This window comes from Hipposideros armiger, unplaced genomic scaffold, assembly GCF_001890085.2.
Source record: "Hipposideros armiger isolate ML-2016 unplaced genomic scaffold, ASM189008v1 scaffold_206, whole genome shotgun sequence".
Classification (NCBI taxonomy): Eukaryota; Metazoa; Chordata; class Mammalia; order Chiroptera; family Hipposideridae; genus Hipposideros; species Hipposideros armiger.
The window spans coordinates 1,474,900-1,485,566 of NW_017731556.1; the positions used below are offsets into that span (position 1 = coordinate 1,474,900).

The 10,667-nt window shown below is 43.7% G+C and overlaps 1 long non-coding RNA gene across 1 annotated transcript; it reads right to left on the reverse strand.

Annotated features, from left to right (window-relative positions):
- Positions 1-2,568: 2,568 nt before the first annotated feature.
- LOC109388768 (uncharacterized) lies at positions 2,569-10,499 on the reverse strand. Its single transcript, XR_002125257.1, has 3 exons — positions 10,147-10,499; positions 7,513-8,629; positions 2,569-4,301 (listed from the first exon to the last, which is right to left on the reverse strand). It is a non-coding gene; the product is annotated as an uncharacterized LOC109388768 (long non-coding RNA).
- Between the last annotated feature and the right edge of the window lie 168 nt (positions 10,500-10,667).

Here is a 10,667-nt window from a genome sequence, read left to right on the forward strand (position 1 = left end):
GGTAGAGGTGACACAGAGAGGGCAGGGAGGGACCAGACGCTGCACTAATCCAAGCGGAATGAAGTCAAGGAAAGATTTTAAGCAGGAGAGTGACATGATCTGAATTACAGTAAAAACAAAATCTTTCTGGAGTTTTTTTTTTTTTTTTTGAATGCAAGTACTGATGGACTGAAGGCGGGGAATGAGTGAAAGCAATGAATCAGGGATCACGCCAACCTTTTTGGCTCAAAAATAGTGGTAAACCTAGCTAATTTTTTAAAGGAATAGAAATGAGGAAGATGTTTTATTCAATATTTAAAAAATATGACAGAGCTATTATTAAAATAATGTGGGGCTGGTATATTAATTGTTAAAGACTCATTTAACATGTATAGGATATCTGACATCACACTAAGTACTTTAGATGTATAACACAATTAATACTCATAGAAATGGTAAGACACACACCTATTAGCAGTATGTTATGGATGAAGAACAAAGTCACAGAAAGGATAAGTAAAATGTCCCAAGTTCCAGGGCTCATGGGTAGTCTAGTTCCAGAGCCCATGTCCTAACCACACATCACTTTACCCACGACTAGGCCAATGACACAGAATGTGGAATCCTAAAAAGGATTATGTATCTAAATCTTAGTGTATCATAAAGGCACCATAATAAATCAAGGGAAATTCATCAATAAGCATTGTTTGAAAATTTTCGAAAGTATTTGCAAACTGTCTTTAAAAATCTTTATTTGACACATTCATCAATATAGATATACTACATAGAGACAGATGAAAGAGTTGAATATAAAAAACCCCACACAAACCATAAATGTTAGAAGAAAATATTAGATAGAAAAGCATTTTCTAGAAATGAAAGAAATGGAAGACGTCACAAAGAAAAAATCAATAGGTTTATCTTCATAAAAATGAAAAACAATAAAACAATTCAGAAACAAAATGAAAAGTAAATTCCTTTCCTGAAATATTGTATCCAATTTACATTATGTTTCATAAGATTGTATCAATTCATACCCTCGCTTGCAGTATCTGTGAGTACCTGTTATACATGGCCAGCATCAGCCTTAAAAATTTTTTAAACATTTTCTAGATTGACAAGAGAAAATGGTAAACATCTGTTGTTATAATTAGTATTTTAAAAGTCTTTATTGGCCCTTTTTGTTTCCTATTTGTGAAATGGTTGTTTTTGCCCTTTCTCTGTGGAGATTTTATCTTATTGATTTGTATGAGCGATTTATAGGTCAAGAATACATTTTTTTTCATATTTGTAGAAAATGTATTTGCCCAGTTCATTGTTTATCTTTTTGTTTCTATTTGACATACTTTTTGTTCCTGTTGTGATTGATTATTTTTCTTTCTCAAGTCAGTTGTGTATACAGGAAAGCTATTGATTTTTATATATTTGTAACCTAGTACCTTATTGAACTCTTTTTAGCTCTAAGAGTTTTCAGCTGATTCTCTCTTGTGTTTTTTAAGTCTACAATAATATCATCTACAAAAAGAAGGGAGGGGCTGAGTGAGGACAGAAGGAAAGGAGGGGATGTTTTCTCCTCCTTGCTAAAAATAAAACTCTTAGTTAGGCTTGGTATGTTATTTATTTATTTTTTTTAGCCAGAATTTGCAGGAAATCTGGCATCAATAAATATCATAGTTTTTTTGTTTTCCTTATTCTAATGGGATTGCCTCTAGAACTTCATTCTTAAGTGTGAAGTTGGCTCTTGATGTGATATAAATATTAATGTTTATCTTAGTAACCATCTTTCTATTCTAAGGTTTTTGTTTTTTTAAGGATGTATCATGGCAAGATATCACTCCAATCTATCAAAGATGGTAACAGAAATTAAAGCAAAATTTTAAGCCTCAAGCAGAGAGTACACTAGCAACACCATATCCATTCAGTTTGAGAGAAAAAAAACCAAACCATCCTCAACTATTTTCTCTGTGTAATGGACAACTTTTTTTTTTTATTAGTCCCTTGATTTTCCTTTGGATAATACTCCTCATCCCTTTAAAAAAAATCAACTTCCTTTATTTTTTTAAAGGGATGAATACCCCTCATCCCTTAAAAAAAAATCAACTTCAAATAATTTAAATGTATTTATTTAAACAAATACATTGTATCTATTTAAATGCATGATTTTATGAATTTTAACATGTGGGCACATTGGTGAAATGGCCACAATCAAGATACTGACAATTTCTATCACCTCAGAAGTTTCCTCGTGTTTCTTTGTAGTCAGTCCACCCCTCCCTTTGTCCACAGCCCCAGGCAACCACTGATCTGGTTTTTTGTCATCATGGATTAGTTGATGTTTTTCTAGAATTTTATGTAAATAGAACTACTGTACAAACTCTTTGTGCCTGGCATCTTTCCCTTAGTTCTACTCCCACACTTAGTAAGGTGGATGTGGCCCCTTAAAAAGTAAAGAACCTTGGTGCTGCTGTAGGTAGCCTTCCTCAGAATGAGAGATGGGGGCCCCTGGAAGCACCGGGGATAATCTTTCTTCAGAAAATGAATGACTAGCTCCAAAGCAGTTATCAGAGGGGGTTAGTTACATCTTTTGTGTTTTGAGGGTTTACAGGTAAGAGTGTTCCTACTCCTGGTATTGCGTTCTCACTCTCTGGGAAGGAAAGGGGAACAGATGTTCTTAATCCATCAGGGCTCAGACTCCAGAAACAGTCATGAGCCAGTGCCCCCTGGAATTCTGGAGATGGCCATGTTGTGTGAGCTGAAAGGACTGACCTTGGAGACATGGGCACCCAGGCCCTCCTAGAGGTGGCCACTTGTGTGAGCCAACATTACAAACCATGGACACCTATCACCTTGAAAATCCAGACAGGAACCCCAAGGCCCTCTGGGAGATCGCTACATGTGCAAGCTAAAAGAAGTGAGTAGGGAGAGCTACCATCTTGAAAGCCCAGGCGAGGGCACCTTGGGGATTTAGGGAGGTCATATGTGTATATTAGTTTTTTATTGTTGCTGTAACTACCACAAACTTAGCAGCTGAAAAGAACACAAATTTATTAATTTACAGTTCTAGAGGTTAGAAATCCAAAATAGGTCTCACTGAGCTAAAATTAAGGTGAGCTGTCTTCCTTCCGGAAGCTCTAGGGAAGAATCCATTTCCTTGCCCTTTTCAGCTTCCAGAAGCTGCAAGCATTCTTTGGCTCATGACTCTCTTCCACCTTCAAAGCCAGCAATCACCAGTCAAATCTTTCTCATGATGGCATCCTTCTGGTTTGGACTTTTCTGCATCTTTCTTCCCCATTTAAAAATCTTTATGATTGCTTTGGGCTCACCCAGGTTATCCAAGCTAGTTTCCTTATTTCAAGGTCAGCGTATTAGCAACCTTAATTCCACCTGCAATCTCAATTCCCTTTTGCCATGAAACATAATATAGTCACAGGTTCTGAGGATTGGGAGTGGACATCCTTGGGGGGACAGGGGTATTATTTTGCCTACCTCAGCGTGTAGCCTGAAAGAGCTGACTGCAAAGAGCCCACACTTTGAGAACCCACATACAGGCGTCCTGAGAATTCAGTGAGCTAGCCAGCGGCGAGTAGACCATTGTGAGAACCCATGCGCAGTCATCCTGGGCACCAGGGAGATGACCGCATGTGGGAAGTAAAAAGCATGGGGACATCCTCCCTTGAGAAACCCAGGAGCCAGCCCCAAACATGCCACAGCACAGGACCAGGATGATCTATTCAACTCCATAGGGCAGTTGCCAAGAAATTTCACAACCAGCTAGGGGAGCACCAGAAAGCAGGGCAGTTGTGGGCAGTCCAACACCAGTGCTCTCCCCGCAGTTGGAGGTGGCAGTTGGACTTAGCTCTTTTTGCATATCAAGAGTGCCTACAACAGCTCATGTGGAAAGGCAGAGATATTAAGCTTTCTGCCAAGAAGATAAGTGAGTACTTGAGGCAGAATTAATGAAAACAAACAGAACATGATGAACGTAATATCGAAATTTTAAATACAGACAAGATCAATCCTGCACTTAAGAATAAAAAAAAGAGTGAATGGAGAAATTCCTATTAATCCTGAGGATTAATACGTGTAAGCTTAATACCTGTAAGATGACGTTTCAACCTTCTGGGTAAGTGAGGCAGCGCTGGAAGTTCCTCGTTGGTTATGTTGTTCAGTAGCTGATGTATAAGGATTCAGATACGGATCTTGCCTTCAAAAACGAGCAAGAAGATGTCGTAGTAGTTTCTGAAAAATTGTAATGATCGTTCCATTTTGCTAATCCCATTTTACTTGTTGATGAATAACTACGTGGTTTAAAGTTTCATTTTCTGTGGAGAAAATTGGGAAAACATAAAATACAGACAACAAATTTTACACAGATATTTGAGGGAGTCTTACTTTTTGGAATGAACATTTGAGCAGTTCTGCGGTCAGATAATAAGATGAGCTCTACTAATCGTCACTGAATGAATGACGTTCTTCCTGGTAAATTCCCAAGGTGCCAATATCCATGAATGAAGAGAAATGTGTTCCGAAAGGAACTGAAACGTGGCCCTCATCTGGAGACTTCAAGGAATTGCAGTCACATATATTACACCACCATCTTTATCCCTTGGTAAGAGATGCTAGAGGTAATATGAAAAAGGGGTCTCTGCTTGGTGCCAGTCTGTAGGGCATGGCATCTCTTCAGATGAGCCATCACCTCTGCACTGCACATACTTGCTTCTCTCTTTTGACCCGTGTCACGGTACAATCTTTGATAGCTCTGTAGGCCTCACCTACCATAGCCTCCTGTGGGGCTCTGATCATCTTATGAGATCACAGCGATCTCTTCCTGGTAGACTCCATATGCAGGACTGGCCCTTGATATCCTTAATATCTTCAGTTACTTCGGTGAATAGCCCTGAGGGCTCTAAAATGGATAAGATCCTCTGCCTGACTCTTGTAAAAACTGCCTGAGGCTTCTCCAGTCTTCCTTACAGGCCTTATCCTGAGATTATTGCTTAGAACACCCCCTTCCCCTCAGGACTTTTCCTCCTGTTGCTCAGATGCTGCACGCAGCTCTCGCGCAGCAGCACTGCTTCTCTCCGCAGACTCCTTCTCTCTCCACGTTGGCCTCTGGTTCTTGAGGGAAACAGAGCTCTCAGAAACTTATTTAGGGCTGGGCCCTTGACCCAGGCGGTTGGCCTCTGCTGGAACACTGTGTGTAAACATAATTAACTTATTTATCCTGGAGATTTTCCTTAAAATTTTAATTCCCCAGGGAAGCCTTCTCTGATTGCAAGACTAGCTTGGAGTCCCATGCCGTGTGCTTTCGTACTATTCTGTATTTCATAGCATGTCCCCCAATTTGTGGTATTATGTTTGGATGGTCGTTTGTTTAATGTCCGTATTCCCCACTAGAGAGCAAGCCACGTGAGGGATAGGACTGGGTCTGTTTTCTTGTCATTGCTACTGCTGGGCCCAGTGCAGTCCGTACCTGGCAGAGTTGGGCCTGAATAAATATATTTTGACCCAATGAAGTAAAGCAGTAATGACTAAATGAATGAATGAGTGAATACAGTGTTTTCATTTACATAATAACCAGAGTCCAGGCAGCTCTCCTCAGTTTAGCATGATGGTTAGAAACATGGGCCAGGTCTATTTAGGCGAGTTATTTAGCCTACCTGTGCCTCTGGTGCTCATTGGTTGAATGGGGATAATAAAAGTGTCTTAGGAGGATTTAATGAAACTGTACATATGTGCTGTGTATATGTCACCAAACCCTTACAAGAGTGCTCAGCATATGTAGGCACTAAACAGTATGTACCAGCCCCTTAAAAACCACCTCTCTGCAATCCTGAGATTTTCATGACCACCACATTCAATGGTTGCTATTCTAATGCACTTACCCTGGCTCACATTAGTATAAATATTTCATCTAATCTCTGTATATTTTTAGTGTTTATTATCCTGTGTCTCTAAGTTCTCCAGGGCTGCCTTATCAGCCCAGGCAGCAGGCACAGTGCCCAGGGCCCAAAACACTTGCAGAGGCCATAGAAATGTTTTAATTGCTTCTGAAGTATAAATGGGGGAGAAAAAAAGAGCTTTTAGGTTAAAGAAAATGTTTTAATATGTAATAGTAATTTAATATTTGCCTTTATACCAACACAGTCGTAAAAAATATACTTTTATATGTGTATGTGTGTGTATTATTATTTATTTTATTTTATTTTATTTTATTTTATTTTGGAGGAAACAGCCTTAGAAGGCAACAGTGTCCCAGGGCCACAAGAGCCTGAGTGCAGTCAGGCAGTTCCTACCCTGACTCGACGCCAGAGCCTTTGCTCTACAGCTAAAAGAAATAAGAACAGGGCCAGCCGAGTGGCGCGATGGTTAAGAACTGGCTTGGGACGCCAGAGGGCCCCGGTTCGGATCCCACATATGAGGGCCAGTGACACTGCCCTCCACAGCTAAGATGCTGAACAACAGCTTGACCTGGAGCTGGGCTGCTGTGGGTTGCCGGCGACGGAGTAGGCTGCAGCCCCTGTGGCAGTGGGTTGCCATGGGCTACCGTGTGTAGCCAGCAGCCAGCGTGAGTGGCCAGCAGCCGCCGTGAGCGGCTGTCCAGAAGCCGGCGACTGATCTGCCTCGCCCAGGAAAAGCGCAATGATGGTGCCAACTTGGGCCAGTGAAGCAACGTCCTCCACAACTAGACTGAAGAACAAAACAACAGCAACTTGTCTGTTCCCCTTCCCCCAATTCCCCAGCGCTGTTCCCCTCCCCCAATTCCCCAATAAAATCTTAAAAAAAAAAAAAAAAGAAATGAGAACAAAAAAATGTGTGGCAGCGTGACAACTTCCGGGCACAGTATGACTGTTGATGGTAAGGGCAGGCTGCCCACTGAGAAAGGCCATCCCGGCAGTAGGTAGTCTTTCTCTGCTGCCTGTACCCTGGGGAAAACACATGTGCTCAGCTAGAGCCGCGTAGGGAGCACGGTGCTCCCCTCTTCCTGCTGCTGGTCCCTCAGCACTCCCACTTCTCCTGGCCCACAGATTTCCTGCCCACAGGCACGCTCCTCCACCCCGGCTCCCGGGCGCTTAGTCCCCTGTTCTTCACCTCCGAGAAGGTGCTGGTGTTTCTCAGACTGCTTCGTTTCTGTAGCCATTCCTTTTGATCCCTCCACTTGCCTTCCTCTCCTCTTTTCTTTCTTTTCGCTCATTATTCTTGCACAGTGTGTGCTTTTCTTTGCCTTGTAGTTTCTTTCTGAATCAAATTTCAGGCACTCTTTGTTTCTCCTGTTATCTATTATTTTCCTATTAGCTCCATGCTCTTGGAAGTTCTTTAAAACTACCCCCTGTGCTCTGACCAGCACAGCCCAGAGGAGGCTGTCCCCCTCAGCAGGGAGGACCACGCAGAGGAGACTGCTGTGTGGCACAGACCTCTGCTCCCTGAATTTGGCCTCCATGCACAGGCACTAATTCGATCGCTCATTTTTCTATGAAGACATTGGAAAGGAGTGAAATAGAAGACGCACGTGTTGCACATCCTGATGCTTACCTGCGTGTCGGGTCTTAAAAGGACCTGGCAGCGTCCGCTGTTGTGCAGAGAAAATGTGGGTCCTCGTTTTGTTTAGTGCCAACCTGTCTGCTTCTGCAGAACAGCACATCTTCCCACTCCCTGCCCCATACGCTCCCCAGCTGGTTGGTGGCCGAAATCAATTGCCCAATATGGACTAAATGGAGACACATCCTGTCAATGAGGCAGCCTCTTTAGCAAATATTTAGGCTGTCTTTTGGGTAAACACGCTCTGAGTCTCAGATGCTGCCCCAGCTCCTGCTCTTCCTAAAGTGCTGAGGGGTTGGGAACAGGAGACTTAGGTGTGTTCCCCAGGTGCTGGGAGAAACAGGTGCCTCTGCCTCTTCTGATCCCGGGGCACCAACACTTGTCCTGTTGGTGTTCCCAGATGAGGCCTGAAGCTGCTGTAATTCATGGTGTGGTCTCTGCTGGGCCCACCTCAGCTCTCACTGGTATGTTCTGAGGTATTTACCTAACAGACATAACAATACTAGTCACACTTAGATGAGGCTTAATATGTGTTTGGTGTGACTTAATTCTCATAACAAGTCTGTGAGGAAGATGTACTGTTATCACTCATATCCAACGATGTGGAAACCGGGGCACAGAGATGTTGCCTGACTCCTCCGGGATCACACAGCCTGTGGTACAGGAAGCAGCAGGTATGGGAAGCCCGGTGGCCTGGCTGCCGATTCCATGTCTGGCTCTGGGCTCTGCTGCCCTTCTGCCTCTTGTGCCCGGCGGCCTCCTCCCTTCATTCCTCCTCCTATTTCCCACCCTCACGCCAGAAAAGTCAGGGTTTTATTTCCCCCATGTCATACGCTTGTGACACCATAAGCTGGTTCATTGACCATATAAAGAAGGAAGTGGGTTCAGTTTGTTTTGAACGCTTTTCTTCTGCGTTTCCAGAGAGCGGCTCTGTGTTGATGACAGCTGTGAGGCAAATGTTTCACCTCTTCCATTGTCCACGTCAGGGGACCTCTGGTAAGTGCTGAGGCTGGCTGGTGGCATTCCTCCAACTCTCCGATGGAGTTACGAATGTATCCTGGAGACAGCCTCACTCAGACGTCAGCGCCACCCTCGGCAGCGAACGATAGCCCTGAGAGGACAGCAAAGCAGCAACAAGGAAGCTGGCCAGTGCTGGCCTCCTGCCCTCTCCTGCCCTGGAGATCAGGGGCAGTGACCCTGGTAAGTGCCCGTGAACCTGTGAACCCACAGCCCCGGTGTCTGCACCACCCGCCATGTGGCTTCACAGTGAGGCACACCTGTTGCTACAGGAACCAAGACCTCATCCTTGCCCTTTCTTGTCGGGCACCTCATGATGACCTCAGACAAACAGGATGGACCAGGGCTCCCTGACAGTGTTTCCCAAAGAGCCCCCTGGCCCCCCTAATGAACCCTGTGAACCCAGGGAATCTGTCATTTCTCAAGTATCTGGATCCTCTATGAAAACCGTTAAGTCCAGAGTTTAAGCCTCAGTGTGGTGTGGTCCCATTACTCAACTAGCAATAGCTTTAAGCGCAAAGACTGTGGGTTTGTAAAGCACTAGCTTATAAGATGTGAAGTGTCCCCTATTGCATACAGGTCTCTCCATAGGTGACCATGTTTACGATATGCCATAGATTTCATTCTTTCTGTATTTAACAGAAGGCTATTTAGAGTAGACTCTCTTCTCCCTCTTTATTTCCAGGTAAATCTATTTCCTATTTATTCCTAATCCTGTATCAGTGGTCCCCACCTGGCATTCCAGGATTCTTATGTATCCTTAAGGCACTACGGAAGGCCTTTTATCTATTTTCAGTATGTCCTACAGAAAGAGTAATTTTATGAGAAGGTTGTACTTACTCACCACAAAACATTTTATTGCCTTCAAATGAAATGGTGAATGACCAAACTTTCAAACTGTGGGGTTCACGTGGTCAAATCATGCTTGATGAGAAGATACAGCCCTGCTGTTGCATTGTTACCCAGCTATGTCTATTGTACCTTTGAGAGTTCAAAGTCTCATTGTCACTGTGAAAAATGTCTTATGCACTTAGTACACAAACCTCTATTTCAAGGGATGCCAAAGTGCAGTGATTAAAAGGTCCATCTTGTTCAAAGGTGCCTTGGGGGTTCAGTGGGCACTGGGATCCTAGATCATTCTAGGATCAAAGACTAAATAATGAAAATCGCCACCCACTTTATCACTAACTGGGGTTGGTGATGCACCCTGGTGGTGCATATTCAGTGGGTTCTCTGATACCTCTCTTCCAGGAGACCCTGGGAAGATGGGGGCCCTTATAGTGCAGCTGTGGTCCTGGGGAGCCCCTGACACTGCAACACAAGGGTGAATGCCCTTATACCTGGGGTGACAGTGGCAGCTGCTTCTCCCATGTCTTTGCAGAGATAGGAGAATGAGGGCAACGAATGAATACTTTGTGTCATTTCCTTTGTTAACAAAAATTCCAAAAGAATTCAAAGAGAAGTTTAGTCATATATGGTTTGCAAACCAGGGACACAGCCCTCTGTATGAACCAAAGACACGTTCCCAGGTGACGGGAGAACAGGGTTTTTTTTAAAGTCATAAGTTATCAAAGAGATGGGTTGCCAGGGGAAACAAGATCAAGAACTTACTATTATTCATTTTCGGATTGATGGGGGCAGCTGGACTTTCAACAGTTGGCTGACTCAGTGGGCAAGCAAGTGGGGCTGTGAGATAACAATGGGTAGTGTATGATTAGCCATTTGTCTACACCCTAGTGAAACTGAAGGTCCTTATGACTGATTAAATCTAGCTCTAGAAATCATATCTCTGTCTCTCTCTCTCCCTCAGAGACTTACCCTTTCCCACAGATAATCAGCAACCCCTGAGGCAGCAGAAGACAGTAGCCAGACCTGACTAGTGGTCACATGGTCTGGACCTCTGGCAGCTAAAGATAACATCTTAACCTAAGTTATGTTTCATTTCTTGAACCCTAAGGTGGAACAACTCCTAGCTACTTTCCCATGAAACCACACAGAGGGACACCAGAACAGATTTCAGAGCTGTCTTCAAGACCTGAAGAAATGATTCGTCACCCTCACCTGACCTCGGACCAATCGGCTCCCAGCACCACCCTAACCCTTAACCCACAGTGTCCTGTGATTTTTCCTGT